We start from the raw sequence: 27,920 nt of genomic DNA on the forward strand, positions 1-27,920 counted from the left end.
TGGAAGATAATCCTGCGATGTTCCAAGAAACCACCCTAAGCTCCTCCTCCTCGTGAATTGTTGGCCTCCTTACTAGGGTGGGCTGATTTAGGTCGAGGGTCCCTGCAAAACAAGTCTCTTCCATAACCACACTGGTAACTAAAGGAGTTGGTGAGGTTTCAATTCGCCTGAGGGATAATTCTAGAGTGTTTCCCGTACTATCCAAACATTCCCTGTACTCTAAATTGACTATGGGAGAAAGGGGCTCTAAAAGCTCTTCATGAGCCAGTCAGTCCAATTCATCCATCACTGCTCTCTCACATAAAGGGGTGAACCGATTGGGGCCAGACCACGGGCTATTATTTCTTGTGGTGAGCTTTTCCCTTCTTCTCCAGTTCATTTGTCTTTGCTCAGCTCGGTAGTCCCTATAGAAAAAATTAAGTGGGAGCATTTTAATTGTCGACCCACCATCAAAGAACCCGCAACTAAAAGCCAGTAGTTCTTTTACCATTTGCGGGTCTCTGAAGTTGACAACAACGCAATCTCCAGAAAATTTTTTCTCTGATGGTCCTACCCAAGCTACCCTTCTAGCCATAAGAATATGAGTGTTCCTTGTATTAACTCCCCTAACGTTATTCAATAACCAGTGATTAGTTTTATTTATCAGGGAGCTTGTCGATTCTTCTCTGTCGGGGTTTTGGGCTGGAACTCCCGCCAGGACTATTGTGTATGGGCAGGAGGCTGGGGGCAAGTCCAATGTCTGAAGACCCGAGGTACTTTTGGCCTGTGCATCAGGAGGACTGTGAGCTGTTACCATCCCACTATTCTTACCCTCCTGCTGTGATCTAGAGGTTGCCGTAATGGGAGGTGTAACTCTGTCCTTATTCACTATAGTGGCAGCTCTCGTATTGCTCCCTGCCAGCCTACTTTTATTTAAGTCAGCGCTGTCTGGACACAGGTCCTTCCTCGGCCCTTCCTGACTTGCATTATTTCGGGCCACCGGCTGTTCCCTATTTTGTGCGTCCAATAATCTAATTATTTTCCCCTCTATTTTGTTAATATGATCTGCTAGAGGGGCCAAGTGTTTGACAAGAAGGGCTTCTATATTGGACTCTATTACTTTCATTGCTTCCGTTAACCATTCCTTTCTAACTACCGTTGAACAAGTTTCACATTGTGAGCAAGTAAATTGGGATCTTGTGTCTTCAGTGGCTATGGGCTCATTCCTAGGTATACCTTTTTTGGTTTTATTAGCGTTTCTGACTTTTTCGGTACCTTTACGATGTACATTTGGCAGGGACTTGGTATTCGTGATAGGACCAGAGACTGGGGTGGGGACTGTCCCTAGTAGTGTTTTTTTCGATCGGGTAATCACTTCACTTTCTCTCCCTAGTGGGATGTCAGGATCTCTCTCTACCCCCGTGGCGTTCCCGGCTTGAACTTCGGCTCTATTTTCCCTGATGCCCGGGGCTGGTGACACCACCTTATTTGAACTCGAGGGAGAAGTATGATGTTTACATGGGGAGGTTATAGACCCTTCCAAAATTATTACCTCTTGTTCCCCCTCGACTACCGTTGGAGTATGAACTAGCGCTGTAGTCACATGCTGGGTATTACTATTGCTATTGGCTAAGGTGTTTTGACCTTCAAGGGTGCCCCCCCCGGGTGTGACACATTCAGCGATTGCTCCCAGTGACGATCGTTTGTGGGCCAGGAGGGAATCAAGAGATAGCCTCCGCTCGGTCAATAATATTTCGTGTGAGAGTAAAGATTCTGCCCGTGTTATAAATGCGTCAAGGGTTCCCCTTGCTCCTCCCGCTGGTCTACTCTGGGGTTTTTTCGGTTTTACCATAGTCCAATTTTATCAGAAACAATAGGTGTTGTCCGCCAAAAATGTGTAGCCACAAAATTGCCCCCTGCAACTTATCTCCCCTGTCCTCTGTCCTCTTGAGGATATGACAGTGTTTTGGGAATGGCTCAGGAACCAGGAGTTGTGGCCCGGCCCGGCCTCCTCCGGCCCTGGACGGCCACAGACGGTCCCGCCCTTGTCCCGGGCTTCGCCCGGGCGCTGCCCGCGCGCGTCCCGCGCTGCGTGGGGCCTGAGAGTAATTTATACAGCCCGGGCGCTGCCTGATGACATCAGCGGCAGGCGCCCGGAGCTGAGGGTGCTGGGAACTGTGGTTCAGCTGCCTCCCGGCGATGTCCCAGATCGAATCGGATTGGTTATGGCCCCGTTGATGATGCCGTTCCCCTCACGGCGAGCCTGGTTCCAAATAGCAACAGTGGTGAGTTCAAAAAAGCGCGTCCCCGATTTTCATGTACATTTTTTAAAGTCTGAAAATATTTACACATTACAAGAGTAACAGTGGGCCATGCAGATGTGGCCTTCTGAAGCAAGTGGTACATCCTTTCCTTCTATGGAAGTGTATCCAAGCAGGTCTTGATTGCTCTCAGACTAAAAAGTGTGCTAGGGCGCACATAGTAACACAAACCCTTAATTAGAATTATTTTATGAAACCCCCCAAAAATTTTTGCAAAAATGTATGTCTGATATTATTAATAGATTTTTTAGTTTTTCTATGGATCAGTAATACTGATGAAAATTATATGAATATTTTTATGATTTAATTTTTAAATAATCATGTTAAACACTGACAATTTTTACATATTTTATTTTATATTGATATTTTCAACATCGGTGAAAAGGCAACTGTAAAACACCTAAAACTACACAATCATGAAATTGTGAGTAAATATAGTATGTTCAAACGGGTACCAATGGTTTTACAAAAACAAAATCCATTTACAAAATGCGTTAGCAAAGAAAGGGCATTATAAACAGCTGAACATGGGTATAGAGTATTGTATTTTCAACTAAAATGAAATAAAGGCTAACACATGCATTTTGAAAGGAACAGCTGTCTCGAATTTGAAGTGAACTGCAAACTGTTTTTTTTTACCTACCATTCCGTCATGGTCGGCGTGGCTCATCATCCATAACGAGCATAAAAAAAACGAACCTTAGAGCATCAGGTTGATCTTGATCAAGTGACTGAATAAGGTAGGGTGGTTGTGTTTGAGTGTTTTATACTTTCAAGACTGCCAGCTCAGGTGTGGAAAGTTACCTGCCATGAAGACGCAGATGGAAATCTGAGCCAAAATTAGCCGGACCGAGTCATGGCCTCCGTCAACTGCTTTTACAACAGTGCTCTGTTGATAGAATAGAAAGAGGTCGACGGAGACATTAAAGTTACAGAGATTTGTCTGTCATACTACTAAAAGCAAAATCTAGAGGGCGGACAGTCATGGCGGAGAAAGGATACACCGTCCGTATGCCACCGCCAAACTCTAAATCAGGACAAAAGTCTCATCTACTTTAAACCATTTGGTGGCCCATGAGTGTGCCTTAGAAAAGGGTGAGGTAAAGTAAAGTTCAGAGCATAAGACAGTGAAGAAAAGAGAAAAACATTAAAGAGAATACAACGTTATTACTGTGTATGGACAATCTGCTAAGCTTTACATACACAAACCATTGTTATAAAGTCTGTTAGTCAAGTAAAGCGAACCAAGATTGCAACACTGAGAATGCATTTTGCTGCAACAATAATGTCAAGGACTGGAAACGTTGTCCATGATGGCGTGGAGGGAGGTGGCCATACTAGCCATTCCTCTCTGCTCTGTTCACCACAGTATATGTACCTACTACAGCGATCCCGACAAAGCTCACACTATTGACGGTGGTTTTAATGTAGATTAGCCTTAATCTCAAAATTGAATACTTTGGTCCTCGCCCAGTACATTCTTCTGTTAAGGTGACTGTATTACTTCACTATTCTCAGTATGGCATTCTGGTGACCTAAAGTTAGTTGCAGACACATTTTGTGAGAAATATCATCATAGTGGACTGGTCAGTGATATCTTGTCACTATAGTTGTGTCTAAATTGTACTGACAATGATGTTGATCATGATTAAATAAATATCTGTATTCTCAACAGATTACCCCTTCCGCATTTTTAGGTTTGAAGCCATCTAAAGGTTTAAAGTACTATCAAACTGAAAATTGACTAACCCCCACTACTTGCATCGGTTCTTCATGGTTTTGTGAATCGGTATCGAATATGATAATTGTTCAATGTTACTATCTTCTGGTTGCATGTCCTGTTCATCTTCAAAAGCATTATCCATTGTGCATTACTGACCCAAATCTAAATGAAAGCCAGATGCCCAACTCTTACAAGAAGTTGCAACTGATGCTAAATAATCAAGCTATGATTAACCAAAATAACTTCAAACTATGAATGGTCTACTTTGCAGTGTTAAGATAAAAGGATTGGGTGGTGCCATGTCCTGTTGCCATGGTGCCAAGTGCCTAAGGAACAGTTACATTGTTTAGAAGGTGAATTGCAGAGTGTTTTGTAATATTCTCTTATTGAAAAAGTGTTAATATCAGTTATATGCAAACTTTTTTTTACTTAATAAGACTAAAAGAAAGTTCAATATATTTCAATGTACAGTTTTACTTTGCTTTATAACTTTATTTAAAAACTTGCTTTTCTGAATATCTCCTATGTATTCATCCCACATAGGCTTTACTGAACTGAAAGTTCATTTTAAACTATTTTAGTCATGGTTTGCTGCCTCTCTGAAAATGTAATATTGTTTGATTGTTCCATTTCAACAAATCTGTTTCCAGTAACACATTTTAACCCTCTAATTGCTGTATGTATTCATTTAAATGTTGTAATATGAATGGTAGTTTACTATGTTTTTGCTTTGACATCTGCACATGTACAGATTTGAAAGTGTTGTAATTTTAAGAACTTGTAAGGTTCTACTGCACTGAACATGGTTGTTTACACTGTAGGGGCATTGTACTACATTTTGTGTGTGCCTTTCACAATGACAAAGCCGAAAGGACAATAATGAGTGTAAAAATGTCTTCTTCAGCGATCGTTTCTTATGTCCCACATGTAGTGGCAATGAATGAAGGATATATTTTCAATTCCTCTCTTTCTAATAGAATCTATAACTGATTCCATTGCTATTAGGAACACACATTTTGTTGAAAAATAGTTCAGTATTTTCATTTTGAGGTATTGTTCATGTTTATTTTAATGCTCAAACACTGAGTATGTTAGACCATTGTTCCTGCGAAGAAAATCATAAATTGGGCAAAGTAGTGTGGTGAAAAGTGAAACTCTATAGTTTGGTAATTTTTTTATTTCACAGTTTTATATGGCTGTCAAGAACTGGATGGGGAGAAGTACTGTTGAATCACCTCCTAGATTGCCGGATGAAAGGGATACTCCTCCAAGTAGCTGCACTACACTTAATAATACAAATATAAGGTGTCAAGTAGCTCCCTAAAAGAGAGCCAAATAAGATGAAAAGGACACAAAGGGTAAAAACCTCATTGGCAATTGTGTGGCTCTTGAATGTAGAGCAAATATTACAAGGCAAATAGCTTTCCAATACTTCAGGGAAGAGGAAAATCCATGCAAGAAGAATCCAGAAGAAATCCAGCAGAGTCTTCAAATACAAAAGATTTAAAAATCAGAGACAAAAACAGTAGCAAATTGACGATGAATGGAATGGAAAGGAAAAGAAGGGATGAGACATTTTGCAACGCATCCATTACTTGTAAATACCTCCTTATGTGTGATTTTGACAGGAACTGAAATCACTGGAAGTAAACTTCTTCCATTTTGGATTGGGAATCTAGGGTTGGTTTTCCGGTATCTTAATATGGGGTTTTGTTTCTCAGTCTTTGAAGGGGGTGCTCTTTATATAGCTGCCTGCAGTAGCTAGCAAATGGTTTAGTGATTAGCAGTGCACCAGTGAAAAGTTCTTTCCCATTCTTGAGAATGGCATGGACTATTTTGGTATCCACATCATTGTTGGCCAGTCAGCCTTGTCTCCCTAGTTTGCTATTTCTAGCCCAGGAGGCTGTTTAAACTAGTTTTGCAACTGTCAAGCAGTCACTGTGCAAGTGAAGATCTATCAGCCTCGAGCTGTCTGAGGGTTTCATTGTTAAGTGCTGCAGTCTGCTTTAGTCTGGTAATAATTTCTTCACGAGTTGTCACTTCCTATATCCTGTCCTTAGGGTTTCTGCCCAGTAGAGACTTGTCCTGCCCCCCAGTTAACTGTTTTGAAAGCTTCCCAACAAACTTGCTCTTGAAGGCACCATGCCCATATCGAGTTCAATGTATGACACAACTTCTTCTCTGTTGGAGGCTGCAAATTCCTCATCCATTAACCACCTAGAGGTCTTGTACAAACTTTCCTCGGGTCATGGATAATTTTATTTCTATAGAGTAATGATCAGATTTGTGCTGCCAACATGCCAGACATTTCTGCCTCAATGGGGAAATAGTCAATTTGGGAGGAAGGGTGATGTGAGGTTGAGTAATTGGTAAATTTCTTCATCCCTGGGTGCCATTTCTGCCATGTGTTGCTATTCTCAAGGAATGTTGGCATATTTAGTGAAATTAGCCATCCTATGCAGCACAGTAGGACTGCTGATATCTAGCTTTGGGACCATAAAGTCTACGCCAAGAGTATCATTCTGCCTGGGGATTCAATCCTCATAAAACACCTTTAGGTATTGTCAATTAGTGTGGCATGGACAGACACACTGATGAGGATCCATGTTTGACCTTCTAATGTTCCTGTCACCATTACAAATTGCTTCACATCAATGGGAACCGCTGACACTACCAGTTGGAAGGATTTCCAGAGTTGAATTGCCTCCTTTCATGATCACCTGGTAAATCCTACATGGTAAACTCTAGTAAAGCCATATAAACCCAAGAAAATACAGTTTGCGCTCAGAAAATGTGTCTTCAGGTGAAAGAGCAGCACCTCTGGGAAATAATTTTTTGGGTATACTCTAAAACTGCACCTCATTTCATCATATTATTGAAGCCATTTTCATTCCAAGATCTAATCTGTTATTGCCCAGGTGTAATAGTTGGCGTGCATGTTCTGTTGTGATTAGATGCTTTCAACTGCCTGAACCTTGTTACACCTATCTACTCCTCCCAACTCCCCCACTCCTTCTTGACCTTACACTCTAACCTTGAAGCATATGTTGCTCATATATACTTTTTTGTTAACTTTAGGGAAGAAACTTTATTTTGGCATGTTACCACTTTTTAGTGCCTACCTTAGCCCAGCTAAGGCCCTTGTAGATTGTATAAACCCCACATATTTCTTGAACCCCAATTACAGGGATGAGTCTGCCTCTACAGTGGTGTGTACGTTTAGATTGCAAGCCTTGCTAAACTATAACAAGTGCTATCTTCTCAACCGGTGTTGCGATCTCTTGAGTACTGTTCCATGCCAAGGGAGTGAGTTTTTTCTTCTTTACTAGCTCTTGTTGTGGAAGATTTGTCTCATCTCCCGGATGTTACGCCCACAGTGGGACATCTAGTAAACCTTCGATCCTTCAGTGGTAAAACTGTCCTTTCCTCTCTTGCGGTGGTGGGAATATAATGTTTGGACAATCTCCCATATAGCAGAATACTCATTTGAAACCAATCCTTGTTAGGAAAAAGTTTTTTTTTGCTTTACGCCCTTTACTTAAAAAGATAAATGCCAGGTATGGGCTAATAGAATAACAGCAACAATAGTGGTTAAATCTGATAGAAAAATCATGGAATTTCAGGATTTGGATGAAATAGAGAAACTTATATGTGGTCTGGAGGAATTCCAATGGAAATGACCGTGGCCCTGCATGATAAGGCCATTCTCTGTACTGGGGAATAATACCCAAAGCGTAAATGCTCATCAGACACTGAACCTGACCCTCAATAGTAATTGCACTATGGAAATGTTATCTAAAAAAGAAAAGGCTAAATCAAGATCACCATTAAAAGCATAGATCGACCCCTGCCCTGATGACAGTAAATGCACTTGCTGCAAGAGATTCCTTTATATATTTAGTGTTCTGCCAATGTCCACAACACACACATTATTGCGATCCATGGATCGGCAAATCAGTTCAAAACCTAGATTTGGACAGATATAAAAACTATGTTAACAATGTCTAAATTGTATGCTGGTGCAGGGGACGTAACATTACCTAATATTAAAATATACTATGTTGCTCATCAATTATCACAACTTGTGTACCACTTCCAAACAAACCTGGAAACACTAGACTGGGGATTCCTAGAGCGATAGATGCAGCATGATGAAGTTGGACCAAAACGTTCTATACAGGAACCAAACAGAGACTAGAAATCTAAGAAACCCTATTAAACAAAGTTCAATCCGCAGTTTAATCTCAGTCAATACATCTTTCAAACAGAATGGCTTATTTATCTCAGCTCACTGACATGGTGATATGGAACAATGTGGAGCTGATTATAGGGGATGAAACCTTTGAATGCACCACATGGTCTTCTAAAAGAATTCTTAACATTAAACAGGTTCTGGCAGAATAATTTTTCTGAGACTTCTGTGACCTCCAAGGAGTGCTCAATCATGGCAAACATCAACAATGGAAATACCTTCAACCTAAACACTGCATATCTAAGAAACTAATAGAGCCATCATGCACAATATCAACTTCCACCAAGCATGATTACTTAGTGAAGCGGGGCAACTATAAGACATTAATATCAAGTTTATACCATTTCATAATTGATGAACTATACTTCAAAAGCATGAGAAAACTCCTCTTTAAAAATACATGGTGAGCAAAATATCCAAAAAGATACACTGAAGAAGAATGGCAGGCCTCTTGAATATGGATGACAAAGGCTTACGAAAAGCATTATTAAAATGTAGTTATTTTAAGATATTAACAGCGGAGACCTTTCTGCTAAGGCAGAGAAGCATCACTCCACTGCTCTTAGATCAGTGGAAAAAGGAAAAATAAAATGATAATAAAACAACGTTATTATAATTTTATTTTTCATTGCTAAGGGACTAGGTTAGGGCAGGGCGTGGCTTGGCGTGGCATGGCTGGAGTCACAGGGAGGAGTGGTTTGTGCACCATAAGCGTGCATGGCGGTCTTTGGCCACTTAGGATGTTCTCCAACTGGCTGAATTTCACAGCCTGGGTGGAGAACATGCACAGACTCTCACTCCCTGTCTCAGCACCAAACCACGGAGCTCAGACGAATCACGTGGCTGATGTCATGCTGGTGACAACAGCATCGTAATTAGCTTAGGGGTGCCTGTGTGCTTCCTGCTTCTGGGACTCGGAGTCAGGAAGGGAAGCGAGCCGACGGAGGACAGACGGTGGCCGTGAAGAAGTAAGTGGGATTTTTTTATATTTTGTTGTTTTTCAAACTGCCTCCCCTTCGCCACCCCCGTTCCATACCAGCCACCACTGGATCTTAAATGACTGGCATTAATCTCCTTTCAAACCGCACAGAGCAACTCTCATCCCCTACCTCCTGTTGTTGGCCAAGTGGCCACCCAGAGCAGTGCTGATCCATATGCTTTGGTCATACCCAGATATCACCTTGTATTGTGGAGCTATTGCCACTTCTATCATGTTTGATTTGTCTATGAACAAATCAAACAAGCTAAACATTCAAGGACCTGGAACAACAGCCCTGTATCTATAAGGTCATCCCCAACACTGCTGCAATTTAGGATAGAGCTGAAGACTCACCTCTTTATAGAACACAACATTATAAAGCATTAACCATTCGCAACCCAGATTTCTTTTCTATCACTTATTGTCTTTATGATTGTGCTCTGCTTCCTTTTGACAAGGTCCGTACTGTATAAATACCATATACACTTATACATACATTCAACCAACCAGCTCTGGAATTAGTGATACTATGTGACAAAGACAAAGTCAGGGGATCAGTGACCACAAGTTAAGATGGATACATTCTTCCGTAGCTAACTACCTCTACCAGCTAAGCTGTGTGTGCATAGAAAATGGAAATCTGTTAATCCTCTGATGCATTCGGAATGGAGGTAAACTCTGCCTACCGTGGCTGCATTTTAGAAAGCGATCAACAAACTGAATGATCAATTACAGATATATGAGATATGTGGTCTTTTTTTCGCAGACTTGTGTGATTAGATGTAAACACCAGAAACAGACTGCATTGAAAGCGAGTGAAATTGGTTAAACTGTATTGTATTCTTGGTCTTACCACCTATGAGTCCACTAGACGATTGTTACTTAATGGGCTATCCGCAGATTAAATGTTGGTTGACTTGTTTCACAAAGATGGGATCATACTGGCACTGATGGTAGATATACTTAGCCCATTCCAATATGTACTATTCATGGGGCAACCTTTTTATATATCCTAGATCTGTGTTAAGTAATGCCCCTTTGTTTCCCTCATCTCCTTCTCCGACTCCTTTTATAGATTTATATTTTAAGTGTATGTTAGAACTTTACAGATGTTTATTTTGATCTTTTTGAATGATACTATATTGCTGGTAAAATAGCGCTGTTTGTTTCTACAATACTTTATTGACCAGTCTCACCTGTTGCACTCATGTATGAAACCTACTAAACTGTTTTAACTGCTAAAACTCAATCGAAGTATTCAAATTGAATTGAACTATCTTCCCACAGCCATTGTATGAGGCCCTCCATTTTGTAAATGCTCTGTGAAATCTTAAGTGTTTACCGTCATGCCACACACTACTACCTTTACCTCACCCACTAACCTCATTTGGGAGAAAAAACAAATTCAAGCTCTTATGTCTTCAGGAATAGCTTTGCCTCATCTACAGATGAGAAGTAACTTCAGACCTTGTGATGCTGCTAGAAAATATAAGCTGTGATCCCTTGCCAATAGGCCTGGTCATTCAGCCTGCAGCAAGGGGACTTAGTACTTGTTGACCACTGAGGCACTCGCAATGATGAGCCATACTATGATCCTCTGCCATTGGAGATCCCGGACCTCCCAGTATTAAAGGTCACTGCATGACAAGATGCCCACACTATCACCTGAAATGCATCCTTCTTCAGAACTCTAAAGGGGGATCCATCTTCCGTGGAGGATCTCTCAGTCTTTGGCAAACACACTGAGATTGACCACTGCTACGGAGAATTTTAGCTGTGATGGGGAAGCTAATCTGCCTAGTGCAGCATTATATTTAGAATCTGACTCTTGCTTCCTCAGCTCCTGGGCATGTCAATGTTTTCTCTCTTTTCCTTATTCCGTGCTTATTATTTTGTCCTTCTCAGTTACTTGTCCAACAAGACATGTTAAGCCTCCTGAGCGACTCATCACTGCTCTGGACTAAAGTATGTTTCTCCATATGTTAAAGGGGTGAATATAGTGTTTTAGCAAGCCAGCCAAGTATAACGCATCTCGGGTTAGACTAACACATTTTCAATAAATATCTGGCATTTATCACACAAATCAGCTGAACAGCTCAGCAGACAGCGTGTTTTCTCAGTGTTAGCATTTATTTCTATTCTCACTCTCTAACTGTAAAGGGCCAGAGAGTTTCAGTTAGTACTTGCTCTTTATTGAGTAGTTAGTTCAGGTATGGCAGGTCTCTTTTATTCATACTGGTGCAGACAGACAGTGATACAACCCGGCTGGACATATCTTATGAGAGGTGGCAGCTTCATCACCTGTTTGCCACTTACACTCAATTCTGGTGAGCTGAACCTGGACTGCTGTTTAATGTCCACCAATATTGCCTATAAATTTGTGATGAGCCAACATCACAGAGCACTTTCCATCAGGCTCCTGGATATCAAAACAGTCTGTGATCTTTGTGTGAACGTAGGCTCCATTCACTGTTGTATGATAGAGGCACGCATGGCTAAACCACGCGCGCCTCTACAACGCTGCCTTAACCATGAATGCGTCTAAATCACGCATTCTTTTACCACGCATTTCTTTACCAAGCATGACTTTACCACGCATGCATTTACCACACAGTTTCGTGGCAAAGGCATGACTGGTAAAGGGATGTGTGTGGTAAAGTTCACACCTGAGCCCTGCCCTCTAAGTCCTAAATCTACCAGAAACTCCTAAGCCCTAAAATCTACCCTGCACCCCCGAGACCTAAAAACTAACCCAACCCCCAGCTCTAAAAACTTGCGACTCCACCTGAGCCCTAAACAGTTCCACGAATTCCCCAAGCCCTAAAAACTACCTTGCTCCAAGCTCTAAAAACTACCCGACCCCCCTGAGTTCTGAAAACTTTCTCGAGCCCTAAAAACTATCCCAAGCCCTAAATAGTACCCTGACCACGCATACCTCAAAACTACCCTCACCCCTCCATAGCCCTAAAAACGTCCTGACCCCCCAATCCTGAAAACAACCCCTACCCCCAGCTCTAAAAACTACACCCAACCCTTAAAAACTACCCCCAATACCCGGCCCCAGCCTCCCCCTTACCTCACTGCATCCTCTCCTGACTCTTCCTGTTCCTGAGCCCACCCATTCAAGAATCTAGACTGGGCATATGCCTTAACTACGCATATGCGTGGTTAAGGCAAGTGTGGTTGCGCTTGCGAGGAAATGGCACGTGTGTCTTTGCCGGCATTGTAAAGGCTGTTTCTGTCCATCCACATTTCACCTGAGGCTTGGCCGCTTACAAGGAAAGAGCTCTTGTATGCAGCAGGCCTGGATGGCAAGAGAGACCATAGCATAGAGTTCAGCTGAATTGTGCGGTGTGCAGCAGTGAAAGTGTGCATCACTTCCAGCACCAGAATGCATTGTGGCGAGTGTAAAGCCGAGAGGCACCTAATCAAGAAGCAGGTAGGAGATGAAGGTTGGGGCTAATCGCCTGGGTCTTCATATCCTTACAATAGAAGATTGCTTACATGCCAGTTGGTGGTCAACTTTAGAGCCACTAAAAACATCCTGGACACAGGTAAGCCTGAAGGAAGTCCACAAACCTATGAGTTTAACGCTGGTCTGTTTGAAATTGTGCTTCCTTGGCTGGCACTATAAGGCTTTCCATTGGTTTACTTGACTCAAAATAATGTTTTTACTAGCATGGCTGCCAAGCGCTATATAATAGGACGTATTCACAAACAGCATTTGGTAGTATGTTAGCAATACTACAAAATGCTACTCACAAACCTACATACAGAACATACAAACAGACATACACCTCCACCTCTCCTATCTTTTATGTGCAGAGATCTCCCCTGACGGAGGAGATGTCCACACAACTGGATATATGTTTTGGAAAGTAAATGTGGGAAGGACAGGGAGGTGTGGCAGGAAAATGGGGAATAATGTCTACTAAAGTGGAGGGGTAAAGGGAAGTATGAAGGGCTTAAAGGGAAATTACGGAGGGGTTTAGGGAGGTGCATGCACCCACCAACAAATAACTAAGTCCATTTCTATTCACAAACTATACTTCTAGAGTTACTACACCCAAAAAAGGGCTCTAAACAGTTGTAAATGTAATCCCGCTCAGTGCTAGAGTAAATACAACACCACACATAGTCAACCACTGGTACAGCAACACTTTCCCGTAGAACAAAATAGAGGAAGGAACTTAAAATAAAAGACCATAGTAACTAATATTAAATTAGATTAACTTATTTTAACATAATAAATGCATTTAATTTTGTGTTTAAATATATATGTAATGTACATATATAATTGTATTTATTTATATATATATATTATGTGTATATATTACCTACTGGCGGTCACCAGTAGGTAGTTATAGTTAGGACCAAGTTTCCATAGGAAGAGCATTTTTTGTTTTGCTTATAACTTTGCCGTCGTTTGATGAATCTTCATGAAATTTTCCAAACTAATTTTTTGTTCATATCAGCTCCTATTTTGAAAGTTTGTGGGTGAATCGTCAAGGGGGGCCGAGAAAAAAGGGGGGTCCTAAAACGTGTTTTCTCCATGTTAATTTCCGTAGGAAATTTTAGACAAGGCTATAGGTCAAACGGGTGAACCGAATTACCCCAAATTTGGCAGGGAGAAGGGTCTTTTGTTTATTTGGTGTAAATCCGTTGGGTAGTTTTGGAGAATTATCGAAATTTACAGATATCGATATTTCGGAATTCTGCCATCTGATTGGCTGAGGCGTTACGAGCACGAGCTTGCTGCTTATTGGATGCGAGCGGTGTGAGCGGTTGCAACTAGGAAGTGTTGGCAGCCAGTTTGTGATTCTGTTGAAGGGAGTAAGGGGAAATAAGGGCGAAAAAAGGAGGAAAGAGGAGGGTAGGAGCACTGTAACCTCTGTGGGGTGTTTAGGGTGTGCTATACAGGGGTGCGAAGCGAACTACTCATCCCTACCGGGCTGAAAGTGCTGGGCTACGGAAATTAGGTGAGGTATTGCCTAGAGTCTGATGCTGCTAAGGTGAGCTGCTACGGGACTCGGGGATTAAAGCGTGAGCCCAAACTGTGTGTCTTATGTTGTGAAGTCAGGTGCCCTCTCCCTTGCACCACACCTGTGAAAGTAGTGTCAGCATGTGTTTATACCTAATAGGAAGAACTATTGACCCCTACTGGTCTGAAAGTGCTGGGGTACGGAAAATATATGAGGTATTGTCTAGAGTCTCATGCTGCTGAGCTGAGCTGCTGCCGGACTCGGGGATGAAAGCACGAGTCCAAACTGTGTGTCATATGCTGTAAAGTCATGTGCTCTGGCCGCTGTGCCACATCTGTGTAAGTAGTGTCAGCATGCAGTTATACCTACTCGGAGGAACTTTTGTTTTGAACATTGTAAGTTGTGTATGGTGTTTAGGGGGTGTTATACAGTGAGTGCGAAGGTAAATTTGCACGTATCAAATCCATTCGGGATTTGGAAAGTGCAAACTACTCACTCGTATTGGTCTGATGGCGCTGGGGGCGTAATCTGAGCTGCTGCCGGACTCAGGGATAAAGGTGCTGAACTACTGACCCCTACCGGTCTGAAAGTGCGGGGTCTGGAATTTAAGTGAGGTATTGCCTAGAGTGTTATGCTGCTAAATTGAGCTGCTGCTGGACTCTGGGATGAAACCGTGAGCCCAAACTGTGTGTCTTATGCTGTGAAGTCATGTGCTCTGGGCCCTGTGCCACACCTGTCCAAGTAGTGTCAGCAATATTTTATACGTAGTAGGAGGAAGTTTTGTTTGGAACACGGTAACTTGTATATGGTGCTGGTAAGTGATCCGCAGCACTTGTAAAGGCAGTGCACCCAGGACATGTAGCAGACATGCACGGTATAGGTGGACGTGAATGGAGTCGACCATTTGTTCGGGATGCCCTGCTATGCGTCAGTGGCTCTGCTTGTAGCTGCACTGGCTTGCCATGTGCCAGTCTTCTGGATGAAATGGCACAGCTTGGTGCAATGAGCCGGGTCTGTGTGCAATGGGTGCAGGGCAGGCTTGAGGTGGGAGCACGTGTGAAGGCCATTTCACGCACGCTAACTACGACAAAGGACTTTTGAGTGTGGGATGTCCACTCGTTCTCAAATCGGGCAGTGGGTAGTGTGGGAGACCGATGCAAATATTATCGTATCTGTCTGGGGGGGCTGGCTATTTGCAAGTTCCTTCTTGGAGCAGCAGATGTGTTAGCGCAAGATAGCTCAGACAAAGAACCTTTCATCCTTACAGTAACTTCTCCAGGTGCATTCATACAGGGTGTGTACAAAGGCCGGTCCTGGGTGTTGTGGGATGTCTGCGACCCTGGTCATCATGGATGAGATGCCCAGCACGTGGCACATGGGCGGGTTCACTGTGTGTTATGTTGCCAAACAGCTGCTCCTCCCTCCAACGAGCACCCACACTTTTGTGCGCTGCGTTGTTGTATCCTGTGCACTCCTACGGCACACCTTTGTAATGCCTATTGGCGCATGTCCTGCGGCATTCCAATCACACTGTGACACTGCCGTTTGGAGGTGGTGCATGCCACTTTACAACATCGACTGCTGCGGCCACAGCAGAACACAGTTACACTTACTGCACTTCTTGCACACGGACATGTGTGAGACACCCCGTTCCCTTTGCTGCTTGTGCATGCAGGAGGATGCGTGCGTAGCTACATCTCCAGGCTCACTGCCAACGCTGAGGTGACATGGTAACGTCCGCAGAAGACAGCACACTGTGATGTCGCAGGGCCGGTGCCTATCATGCTAACACAATGACTACACAGGCATACTTGCTCAGATGCGAGTTCGGGGGGCGTTGGCGGTCCTGGGGTTGTTGCAAAGAGTGTTATGGTCCTCATGGGTATCCGTGTATCATTGTTAATTATCTCTATGGCACCTGTGGTTATTCAGGTGTGGCTCTTGGCTGTGTTCCTTTTCATGCTGCAGGTAGTCGTCCTGCTTAACACCAGCAGAAAGCAGGTGTAAAATCTCTGGTGCTAACGCGGCTTATCGCCGGAATTTGTTTCGCTTTGCACTTTTTGGCTTTTGTTGTGAAAGTTGTGAAGTGGTTTTTTTGTGTGCAGTAAAATAAACGAACTGGGCAGTGTATCCCGTCAAGATCCAGCACCTGACCCACTATTCCCAATTAATATAAATACAATGAGATTTCTTTATTGATTTTGTGTGTACACTGTAAATGCACCCACAACAGTGAAATTCAATACAGGATTTTAGTAATTAGAATAGATCGCAAAGGTGTACCTCATGTGTTTTTGCACGGGAACGCCTACTCTGCATCGCATTATCAGCACTTTAATGCAACTAAAGTTGAGATAAATCTAACACACTATTCAGAAGCTGGTGCAAACCACAGACATCACCAGTATTCCTGCGATAACTGCTCCAAAATTTAACACCATTGTGGACACCACCAAATAACAGTAATAAGAACGAGAAAGAGTGACACAGCACTTAACAACCAAAAACTTTATTGAAAATTAAAAAACTCAACACAACAAGGCGGAAGACTCCTGTCGGGTCCATCAATGTCGACGACACAGCCTGGAAAATAAAGCACAAAATAAGGATGTTTGTAATGCGCATATCAGAGGAGTGAGACACAGAGAAAGAGAGAAGGAAAAAAAAGCCAGAGAGAAAAAGAGAGGGAAGGAAAGGAAGGGAGTGAGAAAGGGAGAAGGGAGAGAGAGAGATAGAAGGAAAGGAAGGGAGTGAGAGAGTGAAGAGAGGGATGTTAGAGAGAGAGAGACACTGCCATCCCTGCGCAGCCATGACCAAATAATTACCTGCTGCCACCGGAGTGTCTATCAGTGGGCACTCTATGTGCCCGTCCAAACTCCGCGGCTCGGCAGATCGCACAGATGTTGCTGAGTCCTGAGTCATGAATGGCGGAGACCACATCAGCTTCTCCGCGGCCTGGCAGATCTCACACATGTCGCTGAGTCCTGAGTCATCAATGGTGGAGACCACATCAGCTTTTGGGGTCGCTAACCCTGTGCACTGCAAGTCAGCGCCACGTGGTGGTAGGCCGCTGACGGCCATACAACTTAGGGTGCGACTAACCCTGTGCAACTCAAGTCGGCGCCACGTGGTGGTAGGCCCCTGACGGCTACATCAGCTTTGGGTGGCACTAACTCTGTGCAAGTCAAGTCCACGCCACATGGTAGTAGGCTCAGGGTGCGACTAACCCTCTGCACAACTCTTCATGGACTCTTTATGATTCAGACCCGTGGAGCGTCCGCCATACAGTCACCACCGGCAATAAAGGATGTGACGTTGTCGATGCATTATATTTGCGTGGTCACATGGCCTGTGACATATGTGCCGGATGGGTGTGGTGTGTGTGCAAACCTGCCCTCAGGGAGTGGCCGTGACATGTTGACAACTAGAGCACTGACCTGCACACCAACAGCGAGTACGCCTGCATCAGGTAGGTATGTGGGGGTGTGAACACGTGTTTTCTCAATGGATTTTCCATAGGAAACTTTAGACAAGGCTACAGGTCAAACTGCTGAACGGAATTACGCCAAATTTGGCAGGGAGCAAGGTCTTGGTCCAGAAAGCGGGCTTTCTCGCATCGAGTGAAAATTTAAAAGAAAGGTCTCGGGGGCAATTTAATATACCGGAGCTCTATTTCTGCAAGATAACTCTTTCACGCTGCCTCTGCCCAACATCACCACTTCGCAGCTATGCCGTTAGAAGCCAGTCCGTCGGCTCGTAGCTCTCTACCTTTGTGAGCTAGTACGCTACTGTGCCTGTACCTCTGCGAACTACTACGGTGCTGTTCCTTTGGGAGCGGTCGGCTTGTAGTACTGCGTCTGAGTCAAGCGGATGGGCGGCAGTTGTCCCTCTGCGAGTCTGGGTGCAAACTGTTCATAACTCACACTACATAAGCATTGAAAAACCATTTTGTGAACCACTCTGTCAGCTGGCATCTGTCTGAGGCATTTCTGAAAACATATCGAAATTCTTTCTGTGAGAGATGCCCCCTTTTTTTTTGCAGAATTTTATATAGCGCAAACTTGACCCGAATCCAATCGGGTATCAGAGCGCTTTACATAGCACCAGTTACGTTACATGAGGACACACATTCATTTTTTGTCACGCTGCCTCTCCCCACATCAGCAGGTAACGCACCCTCTTCCCACATTACCAACATACCCCCAACAACCTTCTTGGGCCCGGAAGTGTCCCTGTGCAGTTGGACAAATAAGAATCTTAGTCTTGTATAGGTTTACATATGAAACATTTTATTTAAAGAAAACAACAACAAATAAAACTGAAGGGAGTCTGGTGCTGTGGTCGCTGCCACGAAGTTGGGGTCACTGCCATTCAGGACTCAGGACACAGTTCCACATGTGAGATTGGCTTGTGTTGAAGAGGGTTAGTGGCACCACGTGTCGCTGGCTTGTGTTGAACAGGGTTAGTGGCACTTCGTGTCGCCGACCTTGCATATGGATATATGCCTAACTGATCGAAGGGAGTCTGGTGCTGTGGTCGCTGCCACGGACTTGGGGTCACTGCCATTCAGGACTCAGGACACAGTTGCACATGTGGGATCAGCTTGTGTTGAACAGGGTTAGTGGCACTACGTGTCGTGGCTTGTGTTGAACAGGGTTAGTGGCACCACTTGTCAACATTTCAAATTGCGAGCTCTGTTGCTCGCAGTGTAGACTGTTGTTGAGTGCTTGTTTGCACTTGAAGATGAATTTGTGGATTGTACTAAAGGTATAGCTGATATAAAAAAAGTTCTTGAAGCAAGGATACTAAAAGGATATTAGGTAGGTTTTAGGCCTGTGATAGTTACTTGCCTAGTGAACTCTGTAATTAATGAATCAAGATTTAATTTTAATTGTGAGCCCTACTGACCGCAGTGTAGGCGTACCATGAAAAGATGAAATATGTATAGAATACACTGTTGAAGTGTATGAGCCTGTGATGCTCCTTGGTGCGGATGGACCGTAGTGGGTGCTATGTATCTTGCCTACTGCGTCATCTGCAATCCTGACTGTATCTGAATTGTGAGTCCTGCTGCTCGCAGTGTAGGCCAGAGGTAGCGGTGAGCAAGGGCCTACAGCCACATGCATAGGTTGGTGGTCGCTGCTACGGATTTGAGGTCACTGCCATTCAGGACTCAGGACACAGTTACACTTGTGGGATCGGCTTGTGTTGAACAGGGTTAGTGTCACCACGTGCCGCTGGCCTTGCATATGGAAATATGCCTAACTGACCAAAGGGAGTATGCTGCTGTGGTTGCTGCCACGGACTTGGGGTCAGTGCAATTTAGGACTCAGGACACAGTTACACATGTGGGATCGGCTTGTGTTGAACAGGGTTAGTGGCACCACATGTCGCCGGCCTTGCATATGGAAATATGCCTAACTAATCAGAGGGAGTCTGGTGCTGTGGTCGCTGCCACAGACTTGGGGTCACTGCCATTCAGGACTCGGGACACAGTTACACATGTGGGATTGGCTTGTGTTGAACAGGGTTAGTTGCACCACATGTTGCCGGCCTTGCATATGGAAATATGCCTTACTAATCAGAGGGAGTATGCTGCTGTGGTCGCTGCCACAGACTTGGGGTCACTGCCATTCAGGACTCAGGACACAGTTACACATGTGGGATAGGCTTGTGTTGAACAGGGTTAGTGGCACCACGTGTCGCTGGCCTTGCATATGGAAATATGCCTAACTGAGCAAAGGGAGTATGCTGCTGTGGTCGCTGCCACTGACTTGGGGTCACTGCCATTCAGGACTCAGGACACAGTTACCCATGTGGGATCGGCTTGTGTTGAACAGGGTTAGTGGCACCACGTGCCGCTGGCCTTGCATATGGAAATATGCCTAACTGATCACAGGGAGTATGCTGCTGTGGTTGCTGCCACAGACTTCTGGTCAGTGCCATTTAGGACTCAGGACACAGTTACACATGTGGGATCGGCTTGTGTTGAACAGGGTTAGTTGCACCACGTGTCGCTGGCCTTGCATATGGAAATATGCCTAACTGATCAAATGGAGTATGCTGCTGTGGTCGCTGCCACAGACTTGGGGTCACTGCCATTCAGGACTCAGGACACAGTTACACATGTGGGATCGGCTTGTGTTGATCAGGGTTAGTGGCACCACGTGCCGCTGGTCTTGTATATGGAAATTTGCCTAACTGATCAAAGGGAGTATGCTGCTGTGGTCGCTGCCACGGACTTGGGGTCAGTGCCATTTAGGACTCAGGACACAGTTACACATGTGGGATCGGCTTGTGTTGAACAGGGTTAGTGGCACCACGTGTCGCCGGCCTTGCATATGGAAATATGCCTTACTAATCAGAGGGAGTATGCTGCTGTGGTCGCTGCCATGGACTTGGGGTCACTGCCATTCAGGACTCAGGACACAGTTAGACATGTGGGATCGGCTTGTGTTGAACAGGGTTAGTGGCACCACTTGTCGCCGGCTTGGGTTGAACAGGGTTAGTGGCACCATGTGTTGTGGCTTGCATTGAATTCTGCTTGAATAAGTCCACGTGGTGATGACTTGTGGTGCAGTGAGTTAGTGGCACCTGAAGCACTCAGCGTGTGCGCACCCTGCGGTGATGCGTGGTCCGGGCAGACCTCACTGGTAGCAATGTCTTTACATGCTTTGAAAGAATCTTCATAGCAGTCAAAATTTCCAAGTAATTCCATTTCAGTCCTCCAAGGTTTTAAGAGTTGGAGAAGAGCTAAACAGAAAAACTCTCTCTTATCTGGAGTATCACAACTTAATTTCCTGTGATTAATCAAATTTCCTTTGGCATTCTTTAAGAAACATCCATCAGATCCAATTACAGCATATTTTACTTTATTTATTTTGTCTGTAACATTTTTTCTAACACTATAATGTTGCAGTATGTCATATAGACATATCTTTTCCAGGTATGGACTTCTATTCTGGATAGTCTGCAACATATTGTATGTCCTATTGTATTCCACATCTTCAAAATTACTGGATTGTAATCATTAATGTACTTTGATTATTCTGTTCTTTTTATATTATAAGTATTTTTGGGTGATTTTCGAGTGATAGTATGCCTCACTGACATAAAACTGTTCACTCTTCCTTGCGATGACTTATGGTGCACTGAGTTAGTAGTACCTCTGGCGCTCAGCGTGTACGTACCCTGCGATGATGCATTGTCCAGGAGGGCCGCATTCGGAGCAATGTCTTTTGTCTATTGAATTCTGCCTCAGTAGGCGACGTGTCGATGTCTTGTGGTGCACTGAGTTAGTAGTACCTTTGACGCTAGGCGTGTACGTACCCTGCGATGATGTGTTGTCCGGGAGGGCCGCATTCGGAGCAATGTCTTTTGTCTATTGAATTCTGCCTCAGTAAGGCGACGTGTCGATGTCTTGTGGTGCACTGAGTTAGTAGTACCTTTGGCGCTCAGCATGTACGTACCCTGCGATGATGTGTTGTCCGGGAGGGTCACATTCGGATCAATGTCTTTTGTCTATTGAATTCTGCCCCAGTAAGGCCACGTGGCGATGACTTATGGTGCAGTGAGTTAGTGGCATCTGAAGTACTCAGCGTGGGCGCACCCTGCGATGATGCGTGGTCCGAGAGGGCCGCACTGGGAGCAATGTATCTTGTGTACTGCACTGCGTCATCTGCAATCGCTACTACCATCTGAATTGTGAGGCCTGCTGTCCGCAGTGTAGATCGAAGACAGTAGTCTGTACAGACATAAGTCTGTGGTGCTGTGCCGCTGGGTTCGCAGGGGGCCTGTGTCGAGGAGAGCCGCGGTCATGGCGGCAGCCTCGTGGCAGGGTGAGGCCCGCCGCTCTGGCACAGTTCTTGGTCTTCACAGTCCACAAGTGAACCACGCCCAGAGCCCCGGCCTATTTATTCACACTCCTACGCTGAAGTGGCGTATGTCGGACCAGCCCACTCCGGTTACTCTTATGCTTACAGGGGGGGACAATACAGCTACATGACTGAGATCGTCCCTAGTGTTCGACATGTGCACATGGAGCGGTGTGTGTTCTGCATACTGAGATGTGTCCAGCACATCACCGCTACACTTTGCATTGTGTGCATTGTTATTCATGGGTGAATTGCTTCCTTCACATATAGTTTGTTCACACCTGTCCCAATATTCAGCTATTGCGTGGCTGAGGGGTCATGCCGTTTTCAGAAAGTTCGCTGTCTTGTTCTGCGCTGCCTCGGTGGTGGGGGGTTCCTGAGTGTGGTGGTGGGTGTTGTGGCGTTCTTGGGTGTTGGAGCTGCTTTATCAGTAGGTCTATGACATGTGTTGGTCTTCAGATGTGGCTCTAGGCTGGGCTCCCTTTCATACTGTATGTAGTTGTTTAATATTTAAAAAGCAAGAAGACATTAAATAATAAATATATAAAATACAAAAACAATTTTTAGGATATTAAAGTTACAAAATATTACATTTTTTTCAAAATTACTGAGAAAAACATAGGTTTTATGAACATTATAATTAGAAATTAGCATTTAAAAAAACCTTTGAAATTCAGCGAAAAAAACATAGGTTTCAGGCACGTTATAGTTAGAAATTAGCATTTAAAAAACCTTAGAAATTCACTGAAAAAACCATAGGTTTCAGGCACGTTATAGTTAGAAATTAGCATTTATAAAACCTTAGAAATTCACTGAAAAAACCATAGGTTTCAGGGACGTTATAGTTACTTGGACATTGAACTCATATAAAACCATAAAAATTCGCCTGTTATAGCTAGTTGAGCTAACTATAACTAGCGCGCCCGCAATGCACTGGTGATGACGTCACATATTACATCATTCATGACATGGTCAGTGACATCACTCATGACATCACTGATGACATCTCAAATGACATCACTGATGACATCATCCACATGGTAGTCTGACACACCTCCTTACACACTAATATAACCTTTAAAACACATACTCTAAAATACAGACTACCATTTTCGAAACCATAGACACACCAATAGCAGATACTAGATATCCATCCACTGATTCCTATCTATGTATTGTGAGCTATACATACACTCATACAGTCACTCATACATGCTGTCACTCATCATTACATCAGTATAATATCCACTCATACACCTATACATACATTCACACCGTGCTACTGATCCATAGAGTTACTCACACATCTACTCAGTCATGCCAAAAATCAATCACACCCATGTACTCACTTCCGCAGATATATACACACCACCTCCCTTATTTATATAGACGCTAACACATACTTACTCTCTTATACAATCACTAATATAAGTACACATTCATGTATGTAGACACTCTTGCAATCACTCTCTCTCACGTATAGTCAATTATACACTCCAACACTCACATATACATAAAAACATATATAGTTACTCATATATATACAACTGAGACATCAATTCACTAATCAACACACCTGTACACACAGTCAGCTACCCATACAGCCCTTCCAAGATGCACTTTTGAATCTATACAACCAGTGAATCAGCCATTCAGACATATATGCACAGAGTGAGACACCCCCCCACCCACCCACATAGACACTCAGACACCCATACAGATACTCATACAATCAATCAATAACCCATATAGACAATCATGTAGCTACTCACCAACCCATGCACCTGCTTACACAACAACTGAGAGACTAATATAGACATTCACACAGTTTAGTCACTAACCCATGCATTCAGTAACATACGTTTAATCAGTGACTTATACAGTCAGTCATTCATCTACTAAATAATCCATTCAGGCACTTCTACATCCACTCATTCTTCAATAGACCTTGGTATAGATATATATGAAAAATATTTAAACTTTACAGAAACACACATTCACTGGATGATGTCATCAGTGATGTCATTTGAGATGTCATGAGTGATGTCATGAGTGATGTCACTGACCATGATGTCATGAGTGATGTAATATGTGACATCATCACTAGTGCATTGCGGGCGCACGAGTTATAATTAGCTCAACTAACTATAACAGGCGAATTTCTCTGGTTTTATATGAGTCAAATGTCTAAGTAACTATAACGTCCCTGAAAACTATGGTTTTTTCAGTGAATTTCTAAGGTTTTTTAAATGCTAATTTGTAACTATAACGTGCCTGAAACCTATGTTTTTTTTCAGTGAATATATATATATATGTAGTTATACGTATATATCTATATATATATATATATGTTTATTTCTAAAACCTAATTATTAGCATATTATTAAATAGGTCGGTAACCTTTTTAAGTTGCAAAATTAATGTACCTTTTGTTCTGTAATAAAATTGTTGAATTCATTTATATTAATTCTGTACATAACTTTTGATAATTTACTACATAATAAATAAATATACTTTTAGGTGCATGTAAAAGACGTTAAGATAATTCATGTCAGCAATTTAGTACCTGTTTAATATTTTTACGTTTTAATTTATCTTTCATTTCCTAAGAGTGTCTTATATTTCCAGGATGTTGTGTTTCTATATTTTTTTGTGAAGTATATTTCTCTTGTATAGTGCACACTTCGAACAGAGTCGCTTCTGTCCGTGGCAGAGACCACAGCAGCATACTCCCTTTGATCAGTTAGGCAAATTTCCATATATAAGGCCAGCGGCACGTGGTGCCACTAACCCTGTTCAACACAAGCCGATCCCACATGTGTAACTGTGTCCTGAGTCCTGAATGGCAGTGACCCAAAAGTCCGTGGCAGCGATCACAGCAGCATACTCCATTTGATCAGTTAGGCATATTTCCATATGCAAAGCCGGCGGCACGTGGTGCCACTAACCCTGTTCAACACAAGCCGATCCCACATGTGTAACTGTGTCCTGAGTCCTGAATGGCAGTGACCCCAAGTCTGGGTGCTTATAACAGGCCATGATTGAGAGCTCTGAAGTTGAGGATGAAGGCAGTATGTGTTTTTAACAGTGTCTGCCAGTGGGTCAAAATGGTATTCAGAATGCATGGTCATCCAATCTTTGGTCTTCATGCACAGCGCACAGACCATTTGTCGTGTTTCCAGTTGCAGTGGTGATTCTGTGCAAATCAAAATGCTGACTTGATGAAAGTAAAAGAAATACAGTGCTTACAGGTAAATGGGTTTCTTTTGTGTTTTGGGGGGTGGTAAGGTGAAGGCGATGCAAGGAATTGCATTCAGGAGTGAGTGAAAAGAGGGTGCTTAGCAGGAAAAAGATAGGATGTAAGATGTGCACATGGATGCATGTTTGAGAGAAAAAGAGAACAGCTTTCCCATTTCCTCAGTAATGTTGAATTCACATTTCAGAATGAAACATTATCACGATTATTTGCAAAAAATAATTGTTGTTACTCATTTATCTTAAACTGCTAACAACCATTAACAAAGCCTATAGTGCTGATTTCTTTTTGGGTGTATGTCATTTGTTGTGTCAATAAATCTGGATAAAATAACAGAATGAAATACTGGTCGGTGGCACACAATTGAAATCACAAAATATAGTTAATGTTTTTAAGCCACGCCCTTAATAATATAGACCACGCCCCTTTAGAGACCCATCCCATTTTTTGATCCACTGAAAGCCCTGCAGCTGTCTGGGATGTCTGTCTGATCTGGTCATCATTTCCTATGTGCGGCCGAGAGTATAAGTAAATGGGAGCTGAGACGCTTGTGGTCACTCCTGATAGTGTGCCCCGTATGTGGTCTGAGCAGTGCGCATGCAGCATTAGGCCTGCCCTTTCCAGGTTCACTGGCAATGAAACCGGAGCTCCTTGTGGGACAGTAGCCCTGTGCCTGGTAAGTTAGTGCCCTACCTGACTGATCACCATAGTCAGGAGGTGCTTCTCTCATCTACTGGTCCACCTCAACTCTCGCCGAGGTGCAGGCAGTCATCCAGGCTAATGTAAGAGTGTCCAGTACTGCACACAACCTGACAGCAAGGGGGTGGTAGCCCGCAGACCCAACACCCTGCGATTTTGTGCCACAGGGGCTGGACATGAGCGTTTCTCTCCATGGCGCATTGTCTGATATAGGGAGAACCAGCACCCCGCCTAGTGGCACTCCGGTGGTACTGCACCCAATATTGCTTCCTTCCCACACCAGGAAACGTGCTAAAGGCCTTTAAGGCCTGAAAGAGGACTTCGTGAGAATCGGCTGCAGCGCGGAAGATAATATTGGGCACTGAGCACGTGCATGGCACAGGTGCATTCACTCACCAGCCACAGCCTCACCACATTCGCCACTGGCAATAGACCCTGAGTGAACAGGTTCTGCATGCCATGGTTCGGAGAGGGCACACCAGGAAGGGTACAGGAGAACAACAGGAATGCACACGGCTTACTGGACAGCAGGAGACTAAAGGCGGACGATGCACTAGGAGCTCCAGCACCCGCTGAACACTTTGCAAATAGCATCAGCGTCCATTGCAGCACTTCCGCCCTTCAGCGAGCTCATGGATCTTGCCACAGCAGGTCCCAGGTGGAAGACATGGGTTGGCCACCTCAACAACTTCTTCAGGGTTGCCTGAGAGACTGATATCTCAGTGAAAAGGTCAAGCCGACTTTTCGAGTTTCTCCAAGCAACAGTTAATGATATTGATGCGTATGCGGAGGCAAGCACAGCACTTAAGACACACTTCAACCCCAAGCTGAACCCGGACTTTTGAAAGATTCAAGCTGATACAGGCCTAACAGTGTAAGGGGAGACAATTGACGACTTCTATGCTGGCCTGCGGGAGTTGGCAAGCATGTGCTCGGATGATGATCAGCTGACGGAAATTAAGGAACAGCTGATACAGGGCTTCTGGTCAACCACGCTGTGTCACCTAATCCTCTACCAACCAGGTACTAAATTAGAGGACATACTGATCCTTTCCGGGTTGCATGACCTCTCAAGCACCTGTGCCTAAGAAAAGGAGATGACCCAAACTAAGGGTCCATACCAGCAACACGCCAACCTCAAAATTGAAGACCGTGGATGCCATTCAGAGCCGGCCAGCCCCCGGCCCATTGGGAGGACACAATAGGAACCCGGCAGATGTTGCAGGAACTGTGGACTGGGATCCCATGCAATGGACAAATGCCCAGGGCAGGACAAGTCATGCTCCATGTGTAATAAGTATAAAGACAGGTGGTCCCAGCATACAGTTCATTGAAAACAAAACATTCACATTAATGGGACATAATATAGACGGATGACTCAAAAAAGTTCGAATGTTATTTAATCACATCGAACATGTTACATTCTTTCAAATAGAATCAAAAGGGTTTTTAAGCAACAATTTGAAAAAGTAAAACATGTGCCCAAGGGAAGGATGGGGGGTGAGTGAAATAGTGCAGAATTTGGAAGGAAGTGAACACAGTGGTAAACGTTACTGAATTACACTCAAATTGGACGGCATATTAGAGTCAATGCCGTATTTCGAACACAGATTCAATCATAATCACAATATTGACAATTCGGAATAATGCCATATAGAAACAATCACAGTGCAAAATGTACTGTTGACGATATTGGCCAAAGATGTTGAGTCGACGTTTCGACCCCTTGAGTGTTGTAGGTATTGGATGTAACCTTACGAAGTGGGGTCTTCATCAGGACTGGGATAGACAACGAGGGAGGGTGGGCACCTGAAGAAACAAAAGTTTAAATGAGTAGGGACTCATCAATCTTTTA

The 27,920-nt window shown here is 43.7% G+C and overlaps 1 protein-coding gene across 9 annotated transcripts in view; it reads right to left on the reverse strand.

The window, feature by feature from the left end:
* Positions 1-27,920, reverse strand: part of LOC146776455 (uncharacterized) — a 228,479-nt gene that overhangs the window by 171,919 nt on the left and 28,640 nt on the right. For 3 of the 9 annotated variants that reach the window (XR_014971991.1, XR_014971992.1, XR_014971996.1), the window contains exon 3: positions 3,105-3,189. The exons of 3 other annotated variants lie outside the window; for them this stretch is intronic. The gene's annotated coding sequence lies outside the window, so the exon portion shown is untranslated. Of the gene's footprint in view, positions 1-2,943; positions 3,190-27,448; positions 27,875-27,920 lie in introns of those variants that run through there. 3 more of the 9 variants (XM_085637639.1, XM_085637638.1, XR_014971993.1) reach the window with 2 other exon arrangements.

Source organism: Triturus cristatus, chromosome 12, assembly GCF_964204655.1.
Source record: "Triturus cristatus chromosome 12, aTriCri1.1, whole genome shotgun sequence".
Taxonomy (NCBI): domain Eukaryota; kingdom Metazoa; phylum Chordata; class Amphibia; order Caudata; family Salamandridae; genus Triturus; species Triturus cristatus.